This window comes from Phaethon aethereus, assembly GCF_964289735.1.
Source record: "Phaethon aethereus genome assembly, chromosome: 15".
Classification (NCBI taxonomy): Eukaryota; Metazoa; Chordata; class Aves; order Phaethontiformes; family Phaethontidae; genus Phaethon; species Phaethon aethereus.
The window spans coordinates 13,981,549-14,004,476 of record NC_138591.1 but is presented as its reverse complement, the minus strand read 5'-3'; positions in this window follow the sequence as shown (position 1 = coordinate 14,004,476).

The window sequence follows — 22,928 nt, the reverse complement described above, 5'->3', positions numbered from 1 at the left end:
GAAGACCGTAAGTTAAAAAGAGAGACGTTGTACCTACCTTGAGTTTTTAGTTGCAGGTGATCTTCCACAAGGACGATTTTGAGGTTATCCTGTAAAAAAACAGCCTGACTCTTCTCTGATTCACAAATCTAGATGATTATTTCATCCAGAGTCTTTTGAGATAAAGGTCAATGGTACATTTTGCACATTCTTTAGTTTATCAGAATTCATTGCTTTTTTTTTTTTTTTCCTCTCCATTCCCCTCAATTTTGCCGACTATTCAGACTTGGACTTTTTTCACATTAAGAGAAGAAAGAGGTGAGTGACTGAATCTATTCGACAGTATTAATGTTTGTCCCATGGGATAGCTTTTATATTATAAAGTGGATATTGACTCTCATGGAGGTGAATATTAAGGTTTATCAACCCTAGAGGTATGTACTGACCAAGACAAACTAGAGGTCACTGCAACATCAAGAGTAAATAAATCTTAATGCTGCCAAAACAGGAAATCAATATGCATATTTTTCCACTTATTTTGAATGTCATTGAACTATCTGGAAATATCTCAATTGTGTACCTGAATTCCAAGATAGTGGATTCTTTATTACTGTGAGTAACCCTTTAAAGACAAGTCAGAGGTTGGGCAAGGGTTCAAGAAAAACACTTTTGACTACTGTTGTCCCTTTCCAAATAAGACAGAAAACAGGCTCTGCTTCTTCCAAAATACGTAATTTTTTCATTTAACCTATTTGAAGGAAAGTACTCCTCTGTACTGATTTTTCAAGCTGAAAATAAAATCTTTTCTGGGGTAAATTCACTGGTAGTCAAGTTGTCAGAAGTCCAGTTCACACCACAACCTGTAGTGACAAAAAGCTGCTTTGTACTGTTGCACTAACCTGTTTTTTCTTCAAATGAATAAAATCTGAAACATGCTGCTGAGATGTAGCTACGATTTTGGAATCCTAAACAGCATTACATTGTTACAGCCTCTGAGTTTTCTCGAAATAGCTTTTATATTCTTGCACTCCAAGGAAATATAAGGTCCTTTGTAATTTTGTGTATGTATGTGGCTAGACATTGTTAAAAGCCATTGGCAACAGTCCTTAGGAATCCTGAGCGAACAGGAAGAAATATGGATTCAGTTCTTGCTAAGCAACTAGGTACCAAGGTGTGAAGTAGAATCCACAATGAAAATAAAATGCAGTTGGATAAGTAGACAAATAGATACAGAAAAGCAGTAGTTTATTTTAAATAACAAGACATTTACTATTTATTTAAAGACAGGTTAGTCCAAGAGGGTAAGCCAAATATGTATATTTAACATGCTCTTAAACTTACATGTGAGTAATTAGGTGAGGGAGAAAAAGGGATCAGGGAAGGAGCAGGGGAGGAAAGATGACCCTGACTAAAAAATGAGCTTTGGTAGTTTAAAAGGTCAGCTAGGAAAAAAGCAGCTGCTTCAGGTAATGGTGTGTAAGTTGATTGCAGATTTCAGACTGATGGTAAACCATGCTGGCAGAAATTGAAGGTTAGCAGCACAAGGCTCATACGGGCTTTGGGCTTGGCCCAGGATTGAAATAAAATGGGAGGTGGGGAAGAGAAGAGAAAGATTAGTTGTTCAGTTATTTTGAATTAAAACGTAGAGCCAAGCTCATGAAACTAGCTGGCATTATCCCATAGCACAACTCCTTACTGTAAGATTCTGTTTTCATCTGGTTTTGCTTTCAAGTGTCTACAATTATTAAGAGGTAAATTTCAGCAAAATATTCCAAGGTCAGGAGACTTGAAGACTTTGCCTGCCTGTGCGTTTACAAACACCCATGCACATGCTTCACTTTCAGGCTGCAGATTGTGCCAAGCAGGACTCTTCATCCTCTATTTGAATCTCACTGACCTTGTTACAACAGAGGCAGGTGCTTAAGAGAAGGCACTGCTGAAGCTTAGTCTATATGCTTGAAATCTGGTGTGTTTGTTGTTTGGTACCTAAGGCAAAAAGTTCATTGAAAGTAAAAAATGAGCAAGTCTGATCTTAATTTAGAGCCCAATGAATCAAAAAGCAGTCTTCAATTAGGCCCTTGGCACTGAAGGATTATTTACACCCCTGCAATTGGAGCTGTGGGACTGCTCCTACAAACAAGGCACGGCTGACATTACAGCTCATGCAGTTGCTTCTCTGCTCCTGCTGCTTCCTTGGTGACAGCACTGTTGCTTGCCTAACGGTGCAATAAACTGGCTCAGAGGGCTAAATAGGCAGCAGAATAAATGTACTAGAAGTCACGAATAGTTTTCTGCCAGCGGGGTCCAGTCCTCACCAAAAGCAGAGTGTGACCAGGAGAGACCTTGAGGTTGCAAACATGCCCCTTTCAGTGGCAGCTAGCTGCAGGATCATCTTGGTTATAGTGTGAAGTGCCCCCAAGAGGCACAGTTAGAGTCATGTTAATCTGGCATGAACCTGTGCTGCTGCTGCTGCTGTCAAAGGCTGGTGCCACCATGTCTCATGCCTCATGCTTAAGCCTTCTTGCCATCCCTAGCATTCATTCGGCATCAGCCTGAAAGGGATAAGGAAGCTCATCTAGCTCCCCATCTGCTGGCAGTAAAGAAGGGGCTGGCAACAAGCAGAGGACTGGAAGGGAAGAGTGAGATCACTGCTTTTGTCAGCTGCTTGGATGCATGGTGGGTTTAAATGGATGTGTAATCGTGTCCCTGCCATTGGCTGTAAGGCTTATTAAGGCAAGTGGGGTTACAGGACCCAGGGGATTGCCTGCATGACAAGTAAGGGACGTTCCATGGTGTTGTGTACATATTTGACTTTAGCATAACAGCAGCTCCGAGGAGAGTGCCACGGGGTGACCCTGCTTACTCAAACTTGACAGACTGGTGGTGAAGTAAGGAAAAGAACAAGGAGCAGTGGGGTTCCCCTAGTCCCATGCCTAGCTCATACCACCCTCTCTAAGCTATGCTAGATACTTTTAACTAAGAACCATGTATCTAGTTATTTGCACAGTTTAAATACAAACCAAGCCTATTTTTTCCTCTGTGTATATTTTTTTCCAATTACAGCCTTCTGCTACAAAGAACAAGCCATGTCTCCCTGGACTTGAGAAGGATCTTTTGAATTGGGAGAACTTATTTTTAAAGCCAAGTAATAAGTTTGTCAATCACTTCTTTATTATCAGTCACTCTCTGATGAACAACATTCAGACTTTAATATCAGCAAAGAGACAATCTGAGGAATGAATGCTCAAGTAATAACATGTAGGAGTTTTTATGGCCTGACTCTGTTTCTAAAGTGCATACACAATGGCCTAATTTAACATAAGTGAATGTAACAAATTCCCTATGGCAAATGCAGCATATGGGAATTACTTCTTATGCATTTCTTGAAGTGCACAAAATTCCCATTAGCATCATGTGTTACATGCTGGGGCGGGGAGAAGCTCCTTGCTTTGTGTTAGGTTTGGGGTGGGGTTTTTTGTTGGGTTTTTTTTTTTTTAGAGCAGTCCTACTTGCTTCTAGATCGATTCATGTGCATGACTATATTGAAAGAAATCTCATGGCCACATTATTGCAATGTAACTGTTGTTAGAGGAAAATATTCCTTCTAAAATTTGTATTTAGTTATTTTAACAGTTCAGGCTCTCAACCACTTTTTTCAGCAGCTGAATATTAAAATATTTTTTTGGCATTAACATCTCCTTTCTGGGTTTAAAATAGGGATCTGGCTATTGCAGACATGCTGTGCAGTGCAAGTACAGAGCTAGTCATAGAGCCTGAAATCTCTGCATAATTAAACAGGACCTCCAGACAGCCTAGCAGGTGTCCTGGCTTTGTGTTGTTGAACTAGGTACATGGCAGAGTTCTCTCTGCTGAGTTCAATAGTTGGCCTAATAAACTATAGGAAAGTAATTTCTTGCTTGTATTGAATCTCACTGGAATTTTCTATAAATCATATTTTCATTAGTTCGTTTTTTTTTGATCTGAAGATCTAACAAGTGAATGATGATATTCAATCTAACAATGAATATCATCATGGCTCAGTACTCTCTGTACTTTTGGGGAGTTTTTTAAGTGTTATCTAATATATGGTTCTATGAGAGGCTGTGAAGGTATTTATGTGGTATCTGAAGAAAAAACATGGGTTTTTTTTTTTCTTCTTGTGAATAGGATGACATATGGCTTAAAATATATTTTCCTGGATTTCCATGAGCTGCATCATTCAGAGGCAGGAAAGCATCTCCAGTGCTTCAGTCTTTTCTCTAAGTTCTGAACTGAAACAAGTTTGACCCAGGTAGATGCAATTGCTCTCTGATATAAGTACTTCCCTAGCATACATCATGTTTAAATTTGGTCTACTCATGCTCACTCGAGAGTGCCAGAAATTATTAAATAATTTACCTGTGACTATCTGGAAATGGGCAAAATAATTGCATAAGAAGGGTGTCATGTTAGTCATAGGTTGATGACACTGAGCTCTTATGCTGAACCTATTACGTCTGGTTTTTTAGTAGCTTTTAAAACTGGTTTGCAAGCTCTAACCAAAACATGTACAGGGAGTATCCTCATATTTCTTCTTGAAAATGAGGACTCTGACATAGAAATTGCCACTCCAGGGAAGGTTTAGTGAAAGAAACATCAGAGGTTTGAAGACTGAGTCCAGGAGCATCACAAATTTGAATTGTGAAAAGCATCTATCTTCACTGTCATGGGACTTTCACAAGAATCATTAAAAAAATGAGATTCTGTTCATGGGAATTAAAGATCCATAGAGTTTTTCGTAGGACCAGGAGCTTAGCATCACATTCTCTGGCCAGGTTTTTCTCTTCATTACCTACTTGGCAGCGTGCTAAACATCCAGAGGTTGTGTTCAGCCTTTCAGAATCTGTGCAGTTGGTATCATCTATTTAACTGTAACGTGATTTGAAGCTCACAAAAGTCTTGTGGGGTTTTTTGTTCTTATTTTCTTTCATGATGTATTCAAATTAGAGGGCAATTGTTTTCTTTTAAACTGTATGCAATTTAATGTTGGGGGTGTGGATTTACCTCTTGTCCAAAGAGAGCAATTGTCTTCATATGCAATCGAATTCTGAATATGCAGAGTAAGGGCTGCTGCAGTAGTTAACGTAATTCTGGCTTTATGGACAATTTTGTAAGGCTTTTCCAGGCTCTCTCTGTATTTTTAATGTGCCTTTAGCAATGCAAGTCTGATCAAAGGGAATAATTTGTGCCTGTTTCTAAATGGCTGGCAAGAATTTTAACAGATATTTTGAGTAATAATTAATTAGGGATATGGTATGATAATTACTACAGAAACACAGGTCTTTTATTTAAATAGGATAATAATCATTGCCACAGTGAAAGAGTTGTTTGGATTATTCAGAGAATCTCATTTCTCAAATAGAAATTTGTTTTATGGAATTAAAAAAGTAACAACGGATTTTGAAACCTTCCATTGTCAGAGCAACATTTCATTTTAGTGTCAATTTTTTGTAATCATACCTTTCTATTTCTGAGTTTCTCTCATTTGTTTTCCATGCTCCCATGGGGAATAATTACCTAGTTTTCTACTTTTTGCCATCACAGTAACTCCAGTACAGATTTGGTGTTGTTTCAATGACTCTGTTCAGATCCTGAGCTAAAATCAAGCTCATAAGGAAGACTGCTTTTTTCCAAGAACAACAGATCAAGTAACAGAAATTTTCCATTTGGTTTTTCCTTTCTGAATTCACAGTCTGAAATCTAAATCTGGTTATTATTCTGCATTAGTCAAAATATTTTTAGTGAGTTGTGTTTGTACCTTATATGCATTCTCCTACCTACTGCTACATACAAGACAAGAGATTTCAGCCTTGTTATATATTTATTGTAATGTTCTTAAACTGTCAGCTAGGACTAAGCTGGAAAAACTTTGGTAGGGCCATTTTCTGCTGGGGTTTGCCTTTCTATCAGAACTAAAATGGTTATCAATTGTGCTGAAATTCTGCATCTGCAGAAAACTAGGACAAGGGAAATGCTGACAGTGTTAAACCATCCTGTTTGATACTGTATAATACTTGGACCTGAAGTTTGAGGTGGTGATCTGTTTAGAGCTGTGGTCTGCTTTGGAAGAAGTGGAAAAAAACAAAAAGGAAACTGTTAAATGTTCCTCTGAGTACAGTTGTACCTTCTTGCTCTAATGCTTATTCTTCTTCTGCAACTGAAATTTTAAATAGCGAGTTTCTTCATCGTACTGCCATACCTCAATTCCTGGGCTGATTGTGTGTCCAGCTGCCAAGTGCTGAGGTATTGCCCATAGTCAATACATCATAATGACAGTAGCTACATAACATTGTTACTTGCATTGCAATTGTGGAATTATGTGAAACATCTTCAATGGAGCTTTTCCTTTGACAATTTTGGAAAAATTTCAAAAACGCGAACTATCAAAGCAAAAGCCTATAGTTCTGAAGATTAAACAGGTTTGGGTCTTCTGGCCTTTTCTATTTTGATTAAAAGCCACAAACAGATTAAAGGCAAATGCTGTAATCTCTAAATCATTGGCAAAATTGCTTTTTCATCTGTTGCATGTGCCCACTTGATAGGGCCATTCTCCTTGTTTTCAGAAGGAAACTACTTGCTCAGAGATCAGGGGCATGTGCAGGATTAAAGATCTTTGTTATGCCGTTCAGGAACAATGACTACATTGTTGTCTTCTCCGTAGAATGAGCCTGCTGCCTATTTTCTGACCATTAAACTGGCATCTTGCAGCCTTTATATACTGTATTATGAGTCCTAATTTCCATATATCTTCCAAAAATTCCTTTGTGACTTGGTGCTCTGCCATTTTCTTTCCTGGTTTTGAGCAATTAAAAAAAAAAAAAAAAAAATTGGTTGCAGTTTTGGTAGGAAGTGAAAGGAAATTAAGCAGCATTGGTTTTGGGGGGCTGTCTTTGTGACTTTTAGCCAAAGGCCGGGTGGAAAAAATTACGGTCAGAAGACCAACATTTCTTCTAAGAGCTACCTTAAATCTATAATTCCTGTCTAAACTTATACCTCTTGTCCTGCCACCTAGTCTACTTAGAGTCAAGGTTTCTTCAAGCCCTCTTCCCAACTATTTTAAGGCCTCTTCCCCCAAAATCTAGCTGTGACTTGTGTGAGTGACGGAGGAATTGAAAACCTGCATTTTCTTGCTGGCTATCTCAGGCAGAGGAGGAGCAGACAGTTCTTCCCTTTTGACTGCTGGCTAGTGCAAGTGCAAGCTCTCACAAGAGAGGGGCTGAGCAGGCGAGAATAAGCTTTCTGTGTTCAAATGTAAGCTGCTTTATTTTTCTCCAGTCTGAAGAGAAGTTTTTTGCCTTTTTGCATGAGCCAGTAGACTGAGCAAAGATGAGTTTTCTCTTAGCATCTCAGCAAATTTAAGCATTGCAATGCTGAAAAAGGACACACTTGAGCAGAGATAGTTTGGGGAACACTAGTTTGAGGTGGCTGTTTGTGGGAATGCCCTATTCATTCAGAGATGAATTCCTAAATCATACATTTTTTTACAGTTTGAGAGACACCAGCTTGTGTGAATGTGTGTAGAGGAGATTCCTATCTCTCAAAGCCTGTTATTATGAGGCCAGACTTTCTTTGAATGCTGCCTGATGCCAGTGCAGATGAAATCAGCAGATTGTAGTGTAATATGGTTACTGCTTACAGAAACTGGTGCGAACAGGGAGACGGCAGCTAATCGGATTAAGGAAAAGTCTATCACAGCCGCAGCTGTCAGTGGATTTTAGCAGATTTTTTTATCACTGTTTGTGTGAGAAAACAGACGATAGAGGGAATCTAATGAAGGAGATTGAACTAATAAAGAGGAGTGCTTTTTGATCTGATAGTTGCTTTTCCAAGTAAAGTACTCTGGAGAGATTCAGGGAAAGTTTTGATGTAACTCTTATGTAGAAGAAATAACCTGGAGACATTTTAGGAAGAGGAAGGTGAAGTGATTGGAATGTTCCCTTCACATCTCAAAAAATGTTATTTTAAAATCTAAAAGCTCTGCTTTAGAACCTTAAAAAATAATCCTTGGGAACCAGGCACACACGTTGTTACTGCCCTTTCCCACTCCACAAACACACACATGCTCTTACACTTTTCTAGGAGAAAGAAAAGGTCTATATAGCAAAGGCTGTGGCTGGGAAAGAACGCGTATGAAAATAACTATTCTGAGATATATGGGTAGGAACGAGCACACTGCAAATGGAGCAGAGATGGCTACCATGTCTAAAACCTTAAGAATTTTCATCATCTGACATGATGGTCCCCAGTGCTTGCTGAGTCCACAGCTGAGAGGGGACTTGAGTAGAAGTTGCGGCAAATTATCAACCATTAGTTTTAGTCTCACATTTGAAAGAGGCTGACAGAGTAGGTGGCATAGGCATGATGCACAGGCAACAAAAACGTACTTTGAACTCCGACCTAAACTGAACTAACAACCAATTTTATGTTCCCGGTTGGAGATCTTCAAGGCCTGATTTTTAAAGGAATATGTTGTGATGTGCTTATTATATTCAGAGCACAGCCCCCTGTGTGCCCTCACAGACTTCAGTTCCTCCAAGAAAGGAATATATCATTGGTGACCACCAAGAAAGGTTGATTGCAAAACCTACGTTTCGTCTTGCAGGAGCTCTATGCCAGGGAAGGGAAAAAAAAATACAAAATTACAAGTGAGAGCTGTGTTTTCACGGACACCAACCCTTGGTCATTTGTCCTGCTTCTCTGCAGGACTGCTTAGCTTAGGCATAGCTCCATGCAGTGACGGATACACATTTTCCACTTTAGGAGTGCTGTTCTGAGGGGCTTAGTGTCTCTTTGAAAGCTGCAGTATAATAAAACTTGGTGCTTTGCTCCAATTTTATGTCATAGGAAAACAACCAGCACATCTTACAAAACAAAACGTGCCACGATTCAGAAAAGAACTATGGGATGTACTTCAGGTCTTCATTTGAAGCGAGTGGTGCTACTGCTGGTATGAATCAATGTAACTAAGACAGGAATCAGAGCCTGTGTTTTAATGATTAGATCATGACAGAAAAAGATCAAAGTAACACTTACGGTTTTGTTGGTTTAAGTTGTAACTTCAATACTGAAGTAGGTTTTCATTTCATTCAGATTTGTGGCTGTATGCAGGTTGGGATGAATGTACTTTAACCTTCCAGTTCCTCTCTTCATCATCTATTTATATCAGAATCAAGCAATAACTAACTGAGGTTAGTTGAGGCAGAAAAGCACTTTGGATTTGCTGGGTACTTGCTGTGAATGGAGGCTTCTAAAAGTCATGGCAGAATCCTTTAAACCAAACTTTTCTTTTAATGCATGCAAAACAAACTGCTGTATCACTGTGTTCAGTCCTGGAACTAATTGAAGGGAAGAGATTTATTTTGAGCTACTAGTAAATTAGAGGAGAAAAAAAAAGATCTTGTAGAACATGTGTGTTGTTTTTTAAAAAGAATAAGCAAGACTAAAACTGAGGAAATGCAGTTTTATAAAGGTTGTTAAATACCTCTGTTGTTTTTCATGGCCATTTTAATAGTTACATTTAAAGAAAATAATTCCAGAAATATCCTACTAAATATTAATCATTTTAGTGGTCTTGCAAGTTCTCCGTTTGTCTCTCTCATGCTCTTTTTCCCCTATTCTGCGGAGTCCATACACACAGGACAGTCTCTTAGGCATTAATGAGATTACTTTGAGTTACACTGTTGAAAGTACAGAAGCCTCTGTACGCAGGACATTACTGACTTGTAGTCCCTTTGGAAAGGGAAAGGCTAGAGCTGGAGCTGGAATGGGGCTGGCCTTTCTCTACACTCTAGATATCACACCAAATTCCTGAGCAATACTGCAGTGCTAGTGCCAAAGAGCAACAAATGGCAAATCAAAATGTTGTGCTGTGATTTAAACTTGGAGATGGAAAAACACTGGCTGCTTTTCTACTTTGATATCACAGTGCTTGTCATGTGTGTTCGCCCCTTTGCTATAATGTCACTACCAGGGTAAGAAGAAAAACTGTAGCTCAGTTCATTCAGATCTCGTTTTAATCCAGCTCCTATACTTGCTGCAAAGCTGGAGGAGATTTTCAGACATTGTTACGTCAATTACCAGCACCCTTTTTGTAGGCTTTATTCTCATGAGTCCAGCTCTTTGTGTTAAGAACCCTTTATGCTGCTAAAGTGACATAAAAATATCTTGGTGTAAGACCTGCTTTTCAAAGATAATATCTCTTTGCTCAGCGGAGGAGGCCTTTGGCCTTGAGGGATCTTTCTGTCTGTCTGCTCTCTTTTTCCCTTGCATGCACACTCATCCTTTCAGATCTTTTCTTCTGTTCCACTGTTCAAAACAAGAAAATTGCATATATGTGGTCATTTAATGCCAGCCCGCAACTAAGCACCACATAGCTGCTCACTTACTCCGCTGTGGCAGGATGGGGGAGAAAATTGGAAGGGTAAAAGTGAGAAAGCTCATGGGTTGAGATAAAGACAAGTTAATAGGTAAAGCAAAATCTGCACATGCAAGCAAACCAAAACAAGAAATTCATTCACCGCTTCCCATTGGCAGGCCATGTCCAGGAAGCAGGGCTCCATCACAGGTAACTGTTACGTGGGAAGACAAATGCCATCACTCTGAAGATCCCCCTCCACTTCCTCCTCCTTCCCCTAGCTTTATATGCTTGTCCCTGACGTCATATGGTATGCAATATCCCTTTGGTCTGTTGGGGTCAGCTGTCCCAGCTGTGTCCCCTCACAACTTCTTGTGCACCCACAGGCTACTTGCTGGTGAGGTTGAGTGAGAAGCAGACAAGGCCTTGACCCTGTGTAAGCACTGCTCAGCGATAACAAGAACATCTCTATATTATCAACACTGTTTTCAGCACAAATCCAAAACATAATCCCATGCTAGCTATTATGAAGAAAATTAACTCTATCCCAGCCAAAACCAGCACTATGTCATATTAAAAATGTATGAAAGTAAATAACCATTCACAGCATTCAGTGTCTTTTTGATAATAAAATAACTACAAATGCGTATCTCAACAGTCCACATCTTTGGTTGGAGGAGGAGAGTGGAGAAGAGGGTAAAAGCAGCTAAAGTAGGGAACATCATCTATTCATTTCAAATGCTTACTGCTCAGTTCCATTGCATTTTCATCCCAGCCCAACCTTCACAGTGTTCAAGTGCAGGTGCTCCAGAAGACTTTGGTTTCCATGACCAAAGCAGAGACTATATACGAAGATGCTTCTGCATGTTGTCCTTTCAAAACATAGGCTTTTGCTTTCCAAGTTTTCATTTCATCACAGTAGTCATGTATGTGGAGAAGAAGAGATGCACTGAGATAAGAGCAGAAAATGAAGCACTGGATTGATTGCAGAAATGTTGCTATTATGCCCAGTAATTGGCATGTGTGGAGTAAATTGATCCTGCTAATGTTGAATGATCCAAGACAATAAAGTTTTTTTAGCCTAGGAAAAGAATTTGTACAGCCAAACGGGTCTTCACGAGCTGTTGGTAGCAAAGCACTATCATGCATCCTGTTCATGCAACTACTAACATAAGCAGTAGTAGCAGATCTGTGGTTGGTGGCTTCAGCTGGAAGTCAGCAATGTACGTGTTCAGTACACAAGAAAGAATTGGTGTTGATTAGCTACAATATTCTTGTCAGTTTCTGCTTGAGAATGTTTGCAAAGTGTCATATGACTGTTAAATATCGTTGGTCATTCACTTCATCTCCACGTATAAGCATCTTGAACTTGGCATTAATGTGTCATACAAGTAACATTTTGGTCAGTCTCAGCACTTCTTGGAGAACAAGGTCGCAGGATCCTGTGCTTTTCTGTTTTACAGCATTACTCAGAAAACCTAAGAAAGTTCTTTCTTTGGTAAGCCGTCTGGGAGACTAGAAATCCTGAGGAGCACCAGCTTGCCTGGCAGAACAGGACCTGGGGTGCTGCTTGACAGCAGGCTGAACGTGAGCCAGCAGTGTGCCCAGGTGGCCAAGAGGGCCAACAGCATCCTGGCCTGTATCAGAAATAGCGTGGCCAGCAGGAGTAGCGAAGTGATCGTGCCCCTGTACTCGGCACTGGTGAGGCCGCACCTCAAATCCTGTGTTCAGTTTTGGGCCCCTCACTACAAGAACAACATTGAGGTGCTGGAGCGTGTCCAGAGAAGGGCAATGAAGCTGGTGAGGGGTCTGGAGCACAAGTCTTATGAGGAGCGGCTGAGGATTGTTTAGTCTGGAGAACAGGAGGCTGAGGGGAGACCTTATCACTCTCTACAACTACCTGAAAGGGGGTTGTAGCAAGGTGGGTGTTGGTCTCTTCTCCCAAGTAACCAGCAATAGGACGAGAGGAAATGGCCTCAAGTTGTGCCAGGGGAGGTTTAGATTGGATATTAGGAAAAATTTCTTTACTGAAAGAGTGATCAAACATTGGAACAGGCTGCCCAGGGAGGTGGTGGAGTCACCATCACTGGAGGTGTTCAAAAAATGTGTGGACTTCGAGACATGGTTTAGTAGGCATGGTGGTGTCAGGTTGACAGTCGGACTTGATGATCTAAAAGTCTTTTCCAACCTTAATGATTCTATGATTCAGATCTTTAAGACTTTGCTTTGTTTGAATTTGAGGGCTCTGAGATACCCTTTATATTGCTTGGCTAACTGATTGACTTTTGGATCAACTTTACCTCCAAGATAGCTAATTTGAAGAGCACCTGGCTCTCTGGAAATGGAGAAATTCAACTCCTGGGAGCCCAAAGGGTGCCCAGTTCCGATTGGTTCTCCACAGCAGATATGCCTAGGAGAGAAGCCATGCAGTGAGAGAGTGAGCTGGCAGGAAAAAACTTTCTTGAACGTCAGTGAGACTGGTGAAAATTCAGCTGCTCCCATGAGTTGTCTCACTTTTGGAGAATCAATACATCTCATTTAACTTTTCTAACCTTTCAGAGGTATTTTCCTAGCCATTTCCTCTCTCCATCAAATACATGCAAATTATTACACAGCAGTTTGGATACCTGGCCAAATGATATTTCTTTTGCTTTACTGAAATCTACTTTCTTTTCTCAGTTAAGTCAACAGCGAAATTCCTGTTAGCTGTAATGAAAACAAGCTTGAGCTTTTGGTGCTTCCAAAGGTATTTCCCTTTAGGAATATTTAAACAATCCGACCTTGCCATGTTCCACTTAATGCTCAAAATTGCTCCTGACAAACCCACCCCATTATCTTTCTCTTCTTTCATCATGCTGATCATTGCATCCTGGGCTTCCCACACACATGGGGATGTACCCTGTGCAGTACCTGCTCTGCGCAGTTGAGCCAGCAGCAGAACAGAAGTTGCCCACTGTCAGGTACTGTTCCTGTACCAGCACCGTGCGGTGGGATGCTCCGGCGTGCACTGGGTGCAGGGCAGGGAGTCAGCCCTTCTGGTGAGAGCACACATGTCTGCAGAGACTGGATGGGAACCACTGCAGCAGGGCAATGTGTGTGGCGCTCTCTCCAGTGCCAGGCAACGGGCCAGCCATGCTCACCTTGAGCAGACTGAGACTTTGGTCCTTCCTGAGGCTAGAAAACACATCCTCTACCTGGAGAGAAGTTGTTCAAGGGTCTTTCTGTCTCAACTGTGTTCTGAGCTGATACTGCATATATTTTACCCTGCTGTGAAAACCTGTGGAGATTGTGTATATGCTCCAGTGGACATCGGTAATCTTATACGAGATTTCAAAGAAAGCGGTAACTTCCTTAAACTTACAAAAAGAACATCTGGATTCTTCTTCCACATTTTTGTGGAAGAAGAAGAAATCAAATAGCCCAGTATCACTCAAACAGGCTGCATAAAGTACAAAATAGCAACCCCAAAATTTGTAGTACACACAAAGTAAGAATGTAGGATCAATTTTTCAACCTAATAATATCATATGCAAATACTGTCCCTCAGTTTGGGAACAGATGCATTTATTTAAGATGTTAGAACCCGCTGTTGTTTGTTACAATCCCTATTAGCTATGCCACCATAACAGATTGTCAGACTGGATTAGGTTGAGCCACTTAAGAAACAAGTTTTAAAATAAGATGCCTGACTTTGCCCTGAAAGACACTGGGAGTGTTCATGCAGGCAGTTGGCAACAGTTTTAGAAATGCCATGGCTGCACAGCTATGTCTGTCTTTGCCTTATGTGATATAGATACTTAAGCCTTATTTTCAAAAGTGATTCAAAGGTTTTCAAGCCTAAGTCTTATTTTCTCCTACAGATCCTCATTGCTTTTCCCACTCCTCTCTCTAAATAAATAAATGATCAGCTCTGACTACCCACGCCAGAACAGATATCCACACTCTACATGCATTCCTCACTAAATATTTCAGGAGATATCCTAGAAGCTCTTTGTTATTAAGCAGTTTTGTCATTCTGTGAACCATTGGTTACCAAACAGTAGCTTAAAATAAACAATACCTCTTCTGTAGTAAAAAATGTAGCTGTTGTTTTACCTCACAGCTGCATTGCCACATTGTCTTTCTGGAGAATTCACTGTTCAGCAAGTTCTGCTTAACTCTGCCGGTGAAAGGAAATTGTTCTCTGTTCGTTCTTTATGCCTTTCTGTAGCGCATTTGCATCCTTAAGTGTTTAAAAAAAAAAAAAAAACACAAAAAAACCCCACACCAACAACTTGAAGTATATCAAATTGAATAATATACCAGCCTGTCCAATTACTTGATTTCTCTTCTCAGCGTGTCTGGTCCAGACTCAGAGTTTTCATCTCCTTTCCCCACTGGACCCTTAACAGGGCTCACCTCTACCCTATCTCCATAACTCTGTCCCCCACCTCAGTCTGCATCAGCTGGTTGACAAGGAAAAGCCATTCAGCGCTCTGCAATCCTTCAGGGCACAACTCATTCAATCAGGGTGGGACGGATTTATGGCTCCTGCACTTGGGTCCCAATTTCCTGCACTGACATCCTGATTTGTTTCTGTGACATTAGGGGTTTGCCAGGAACGGTGTTTGCTCACTCTCAAGGTATGTGAAGGAGGTTGTTATGCTAACGGCCTGGGACTGTCCTGCAAAGGGGTGGGAAAAGGCTCTGAAAAAAAGGGACCTGTTTGAGTTTGGGACTTCCCTGTGTTTTAAATGCGTTTTGGTAATTTGGTTTTCCAGTTTCTAACCGAGCACCAATAATACAATACCAGTAAGACTGTTTTGTAAGGGGGTATCATGAAACTAATAGTAATACAAAAAAATCTTACTTGCTTTCTAGTATCCATCATGCTTGTCAGATGTGTGTAAAGTATATGCCATCTTGTGTTGACAAGCCCAAAGAGCAGCTGTGATTTTGAAAACTAAAATTACATCTACTGTTTGCTGTTTGAAAGGTAGCAATACAAAAGATGATAGAAAGGTTTGATAGTGCCCAAGTTTCATCTGCTAGCTTTCCCTCAAATTTCCTGGGAGAAACGTGGGTATGAATACATAAAACACCTGAATTACATTTCTGCTGTCTTGGTCCAGATGGACAGTTTCCCAAGGACTTGTAAGTTAAGCAGTAACAATTCTGAGAAGTCTTTCAAAAGTACAAAAAAGAGGAGCTTGAAATGACCTCTCACTTGCCTCCATAGAAGTGCTCATTTGAGAGATTTGCTCCCTGGAAGTTTATCAGGCCTGGAAAAACATGAACAATTTTGGTGCAGGTATCATCATCTACAGGAACAAATGCTGAGTACTGAAACATGCTGTCAAAGTCAGTCAAAGCTACCATGAGTGCTATAGCTCTGAAACACAGATTCTGTCATTATTTTGATACACCAAAGCTGTGCCCAGCCTAACTTTGTTGATCGTTGATGGTAGAGGATTAACATAGTCAGTTTGTTATTTGTTTCCAAGTGTTTATACACCCTGTCTTGGGTTGATAAGAAGTTTTAAACTTAGAAAAGGCTGTTGTAGTGATCCAGATCTGACCTGTATAATCCTGGATATAGAACCTAGATTAATTAATTCCTGTTTCTAGTCAAGTAGTTGTGGTTGGACCAAATCAACAGGACTAAACCAGGATTCACTCAAGGCAGTTCTCCATTTCCCAAAAGAGCAATGGTCCTTGAAACTTTTTTTTTGCCTCTGCAACTCAGTATCAGATGTATTAACGTCCAACATCCTTATCAGTTCCAGGTTCAGAAGGAAAGTGCTGTGAAGGAGTTAAGGAAAGAGGATACTGTGAGACCCTGTTACTGTGAATTAGGCTTCACTTCTTTTACAGTATTTTTGTTTGTTTGTTCAGTGGGTTAGCTTTGGTTTAAATATTTAGTGTGAAGAATCAGGCAGCTCACATATTGTCACACGCTTCTGAAAACAGGGAGGGCAGGTAATAATGGCAGCTGCAGTCCCATTTCTTTGTTAGCTAAGAGGCATGAGGGGAAGCATCAATGTTGCTCCCAGTGCAAACAACAGCTGAACCCACTGCTGGCTTTATAGCACAAGGCTGTTTTTCCTTCTGTGTGATATACTGTTTTTCCAGAGTTGCTGCAGTCAGAACTGGTCCTGTGGGTGACAGCCCACACCCTAGCAAATCTTCACAGCAGGCAGTATTTCTGTGGGTGTTAATTTGCAGTAGAAGAACAGAAAATACCTCTCTCCGCTAGGTCAGTTAAGGGATCCTGGGTTTTGGAGGCGGTCCTTTATCTGGGTAAGTTCCTGTGACATACAGGACAACTTAGGTATGATTAAAAGGGAGGGTAGTTGTGATGAGAGGCCACAGTCCAGCCTGCCCTGACACTGGGCAGCAACATGGATTTATGCTGGATTCCATTAATCATGAGCTGAGGTTTTGTTCCCTGCTGCTGGCAGATTTCCTGCTGCTTTCCCAGTCTTTACTGCTCCCCCTGCTATGCTGTTTTCTGGGTCTTTTACTACCTGCTTTCCAAACACTTTCTCTATTTAAGCATGCCAGGGTGTCCTCAAGGAGAGTAGTCTCACGCTTCTTTCCAGAGCAGTCACCAACAACTCACCAGTCAGCATAAACGTATTTCTTAATGCCCAGCTGTGCCTTTTTCACCCTGTTTATCATTTGACACACTATACCCGCACTGGGAAATGTCCTCTGCAGTATGCCCGACTCTGGTGAGGAAGGTGAAGGAAGGGGAGAGGGTTAGAGACAATAGGGTTGGAGGCAGAAGTTTGTGGAGGGTTGAGGCTAGGCTGTAAGGATCTGCTGGGGAACGAGGTATGAAAGAGCTGTGCTTTCAGAAGCAGGAGTCTTTGCTCCCTACCCTAAAAATACTCTGCTGCTGTGGAGAGGAAGCTTTCCACTCTTCTGCCTGTGTCTGCCACTTGCCGTGGGTATGCCTCCCAGCCTTTCCTGGGGATAGTTAGGATTGGGCTTCTGATTCACTCAAGACAAACAGATTTGTTACGTGGGCTGAGAATGTGCTCCCTTGTGAGCGAAAGGAAAGGGTAAGATCGTCTTCTATTAGCAAACAGGGTTATTCACACTCAAATTTATGAGGTGCTCATCCTCCCACGTGTAGTCAAGGTGCATTGGTTAATTCTGCATGGCAAAATTTTCCTGGAAAACCAAATACGTTTACTGTAGCCTGAGTCGCTTCCTTATAGCAAATGCTGCACAGCTTTAATTATAATTTAAAACCAAAGTCTGATATTGTTTACAACAGAAGTTTCTTCTTGAGTTAAACAATGATGAAGAGATTATTGGAGCTCTGTAGGAAGATGATTTTTGATGGAGATGAAATACTGTCTGTGCAATTTCAGATGATTGATTTTCATTGATTAGGTACCCATCAAAGTGCAGTCAGCAATGCTCAGGATATGATCATAATACACTGAAGAAAGGGGCAGCTCATTAAATGAAGAGAATCATCCTGCCATCCCATCACCCACCCCGCCACACATATTCTCTATTACTGCTTAAGGAATTCAGGCCTCACAAGACTTCTGTGCTATTTGGAAAAGGGTATGGTATATATACCAGACTGCAATAAGAGAGAGTCCGTGATAGGCAAAATGAGGCATGCAAAAATTTCTCTTCATTTATTTTATTTATTTTTAAAAGTTTTGAATAAGCATAAACAATCCTGTGACTATTCCCTACTTTGAGTAGAAGCACTTCAGTATAATCGGAAGAGCAGCCTTCAATTTGGCTATTCCCAGAGTAGGAGTATGCTGCTAAATCGTCTGTTATCAGTGGAGCTCTAAAAACAAGGCTATTGACCATGAGATGAATTTTGTCACAAGCTTGATGTAGGAGTCAGTTTTGACATTGCTCTAAATGTTCTTTTCTCAAAGAAAAGCTCTACTGAGAGCAGATGTATAAAAGTTAAGCGGGAGATTTTAGATTACATAAATGAGAATGAGACATCTGATTTACCCAGGCTTCCACTGAGAGTTGAGCATCTCGCTGTCCTTTATGCCTTTGAAAAATCTTCCCTTTAACCACCATCTTACAAAATGTGGTAGGAATATAGTAGCAGGATAAGTCAGATTATATCTGTAACAGGATTCTTGATTTTGATATCACAATGCATGTTCATAACTCTTCCAAAGGACTCAAACGCTTTCATGTCACTTATCGTATGCTATGTGAATCTTTGCTTTTGCCTGTCCCGTAAGATGAATACATTTTATTTCATTTGAGGATATTTTGGTGACCTCAGAGAAATTTGTTGGAAGAAATCTTAGCACATCCCTTTATGCTGGTGGAAAATTTTGTCAGAGGGCAACGAGGCCATTATGCACTGATGTTACTTCAAATCACTGTGATCTACCTTTGTGCAAGCTTTGAATTTGGTTTTGCCAACTTCATTTTGGATTCATATTTCAGAAGTGCAACGCATGACATAAGCTTTCACTTTTGTTGACTCAGCACTACTGCTGTGTATTGGGGGATTTGAGAATTTATTACATAAATGAATTTGTGCGAATATTTATGCTTCATTAGTTACTCATTAGTGTGGAACATAGTATGGGAATTTTGTACTTACTGATTTTCTCAAGTTAAACTGCCAAATTGTTCATGACTGATATTCCCATATTAAATGTGTGCAGCTTTTAACACTTGACTTAACAAGTACCTTTAATTTTACTGAACATAAGTTATTGATCATGGTGCTTGTTGCCTGGAAGCTCCATTCCTGATTGTTAATTGAGCCATTGATTTTTTTTTTTTTTAACGTTATCATTAACAAAAGTGTGAATGCTGTATTGTAAAGCGGTCTGCTTAGAGCAGGGAGGGAAGCAGTGTAGCTGACCAGAGAAAATATACTTTTTTTTAAAAATTTGTCACAGCTGAACTCAGTTCAAAAACTCCTGTTGACTTGAATGGAGAGAGACTTTGACTCAATATGGATTTGATTTGGCAAAAGTCAAGTTAATAGGAAAGTTCTGTAGATTTCAGGGATGCCAGATCAGACCAGATGTTTGATTCAAGTTCTGCGTGTTAGCATGCTTAGCACAACACTAAATCCAGCCCAATAGGCCTTGCTGAGAAGCAGCTCATCTGTATAAGCTCAGGCTTGGCAACACATTCGTACAGCCAAATAGCTCCCTGTTTAGAGCTGGCTTATGGCCAGCCAACTTGCAGCTCAGGCACAAGGAGCTTGCCTCTGTCTGCAGAAGACCATTTAGGCTGTGCCAAGGTTAGTGGAGCCACACTGATTTACACTAGCTGCACCAGCCCATTGCTTTGTTTTGTATTCACTGTTACCACATTAACTATAAGGTGTATGTGTAGCAGATGAACATGCCCAACAGCAATATCATGTCTAACTGTGAAATGGAAAGCAATATCCCCAGGTTAGAAATATAAACCTGTGGACATGAAGACCTGATAAAACGAGGATAAGCTTGGGATTTAAGGTGAATGATGATGCTGCTGGCGGTATGGGGACAAGTGTAATATATATATACACATCGTGTGTGTGTATATGTATATATATCTGTGTTTGATGTTATGGATATGACCTATACATGAATTTTGTATAGTTTCTGGTGAACAGTGGTATGTAGTATGCAAGTATCTGTTTAATTACAACTGCCTTATTGTCTTGGAACTATTATTACTATCCATGAGAACATCTCAAGTACCTACAGGCTTTGGAGGAAAGTACTCGGTTCACTAAAAGCCTTTTGCTTGTATTCTGTCGTGTGCAGCTTTTATGGTTTTTAGAATAGAACAGAAACAATGTTTCTGTCTCAAAGGCATATGATGGAATTAATTTTCCTCTTATCCTATGGACATTGTTTTTAAAAGCACATATCACAGTGCTCAGGGAGCAAACTTTCTTTTGAGCTGTCTCGCAGACTTACATGGTGATTTTTATTGGCATGACTAGTAGATGGAGCCTAGTTTGAAAGGATTCATTATTGCTATCCTTATATCATCATATCTAAAAAATAAAAATACCTATTAGAGGCTACTGCAGAGGCGCTCATATTCATGAGCCCCTGCAAAACTCTATCACAGTTTGTCAACTATGGTAAGAAAGTATTTGTGAGTTTACGATTTGGAAGGGTTCAAGTTCTTTGTAGTTCTCCAAACAGTTTCCAGAAACTATTTTATGACAGTTTTAAAAGACTTCAGACTTTTACTCTTGGGTATACCAGCTTTCTCTGGAAGACAGGAGTGTGGCGAGAGGTCTAAGCAGAGGTAGTAATGATTCAGGTGACATCAGCTCTCCTCACTTCCTGACCTTGTGTGGCTGACAGTTTTAGTGAGGATGGAAACAATGCTGATTTCTGAAGACTGTCAAGTGCGAGCAGTTTTCTGCTGAGTTGTAGGAGGCTGGAGATCTATAAACCTTTTTAAGTGCTAGGAGGAATGAGAGAGCATTGTTTTCATTGCAGCTGGTCTTTGAGTCAGAAAGAGAATAGTAACTATTCAGGGATGGACCTCTGGAACAAGGCTAAGTTTTATTTATTAACCAGTAAAATTTCTTAAAATGAGAGTAAGCAAGCAAAAATTTCTTAGCTCTGCTGCTATGGAAAAATAAATAAGAACAGAGAATTTTTTATAACAACACAGCATGAGATTATATTGCTAAGGCAACACAAGTTCTCCCATTTTGAAAAATCAACATAAATGTCAATAACATTTCAAGACTATCCAAAACTAAAATACTTGCTACTGGAAAGCAACACCCCAAAAATTTTGGGGAAAGCAGCATACCAATGATTATTGGTTGCAGTTCTTTAAAGGATTTGTCTGACTTTGTCTAAAATGTTTCTGTACTAAACCCATGGTTCTATTCCCTGATCAATCAGCCTGACCACCTGATTTTGGAAAGAATTCAGGATGTATTTATCAAAATAAAAAGTCAAAGATGAAACTGGTGAGGTACTCCAATAGGCCCTGGTTGGTCTGAAATGTCATCCTGGGACTTTAATGTTGTTTAGCTCATGTCTGTGGCCAGTGTTTCAGGACGGTCTGTCAAACTAAACATACTGAACTCTGCTGAAGATCTGGTTACTTTTTTTTAATGCCTGAAAGGAAGATAAGGACGTGAAATTACTCATGAACCTTTTGCGGTCTCCCACTATGCAGGACTCGGACATTGACTTTTAGCGTGTTTGGTAGCTACCTTTAGAAACACAAACTCAGAGAAAAGTGTATAGTGCACTTCCATGGTATTTTATCCATAATCTAAATACATTCCATGGTACCTTTTGGCTATTCACCTCCATGAAAAAATGTATGAGTGTCTGTCTGGGGGGTCTTTTGCAGCTGAGCAGAGATGCACAAAAGAGAATTTTTAGAGTAGCGTGCTATAAAACAACACATTTTGTTTCCAAAATACTCTTCACTTCTGGGAGGGTTGTACAGAGAGCCCCCATTTTCTGAATGCTTTGGATCTACTATCAGACCTGACAATGGAAATAGAAAACATGAAAATGTGCAGAACCACTTGGAGGTCCCATTTTTTTCTCAAGGGAAGACTTTGGTACCAACTGTGTGATAATGATACAACGAAATCCCTCCCTCTTCGAAGCAAAGGAGAAGAGAAGAAAGTGACTGGCTTTGGGCTGGTTCTCCTCCCATCTCTTCCCACTACTGGTATAGAGACAGTGTTAGGACTGTACCTCCGAGGCTCAGAGAACGGGAGGGGGATTCTTATTTGGGTGTCATTTGCAGTTTGATGACAATGTTGTAAGTTACCATTTCACACTGTGCACAACTGCATAAGGTACATCAGCTCTTTCAGGGAACAAGTCCTTCATTAAGCTATAATGTAAGCTTAATTTACAGAAATCCCATGGGACACCTCCTTGATTTTATCTCATACAGTAACTTCGCAAAAATCCAGATCCCAGTACTGCTCTGAATAGTTAAAGTCTCCCCAAAGACTTGGCAGGATTAGGTAGCAAGGGCTCTTTTAATACCATGTTGGTTTTTTCCCTACATTTTTCCTGTACTGTATCTTTTCAGATACTGGCTGGACAAATCACCCAGTCCACAGCATTCACAGCTGCTTTGTTCTCTCCATCCTGTTGTGTTAAAAGTGATAAAAAACTTTAAAAAACCCACACAAAACAAAACAAACAAACAACCAGTCTCTAAACCGGTTTGATTTTTGTCCATCTAACATTATTAATTGAACCTGAGGTCCAATTTTGAGCAACCCAGTGAAAGATACTGGCACTTTGATTCTCGCATTTGACCTGTCCAGCTAGAGAAACAAGTTCCAAATACTGTTGGTGAAGTTAATGTGAACAGCATACAGAATTTCAACCCACCAGACGGATTTGTTTTTAAGCTTCTCTGAACTCCAGTATCTGGACAAAAGCTCTGGTGTTTAGAATTAATGATGTCTTGGGTTAGCTCGCACAGCTTGCAGCGCTCTAGGTACTGCGGTTTGATGACTGTCACTGTTGGTTGGGTCAAGAATAGCTGCCACAGACATAATCAGTGCGTTTCCTCATTTTATCAGACTAGTGCAAGACGTAGTCATTTT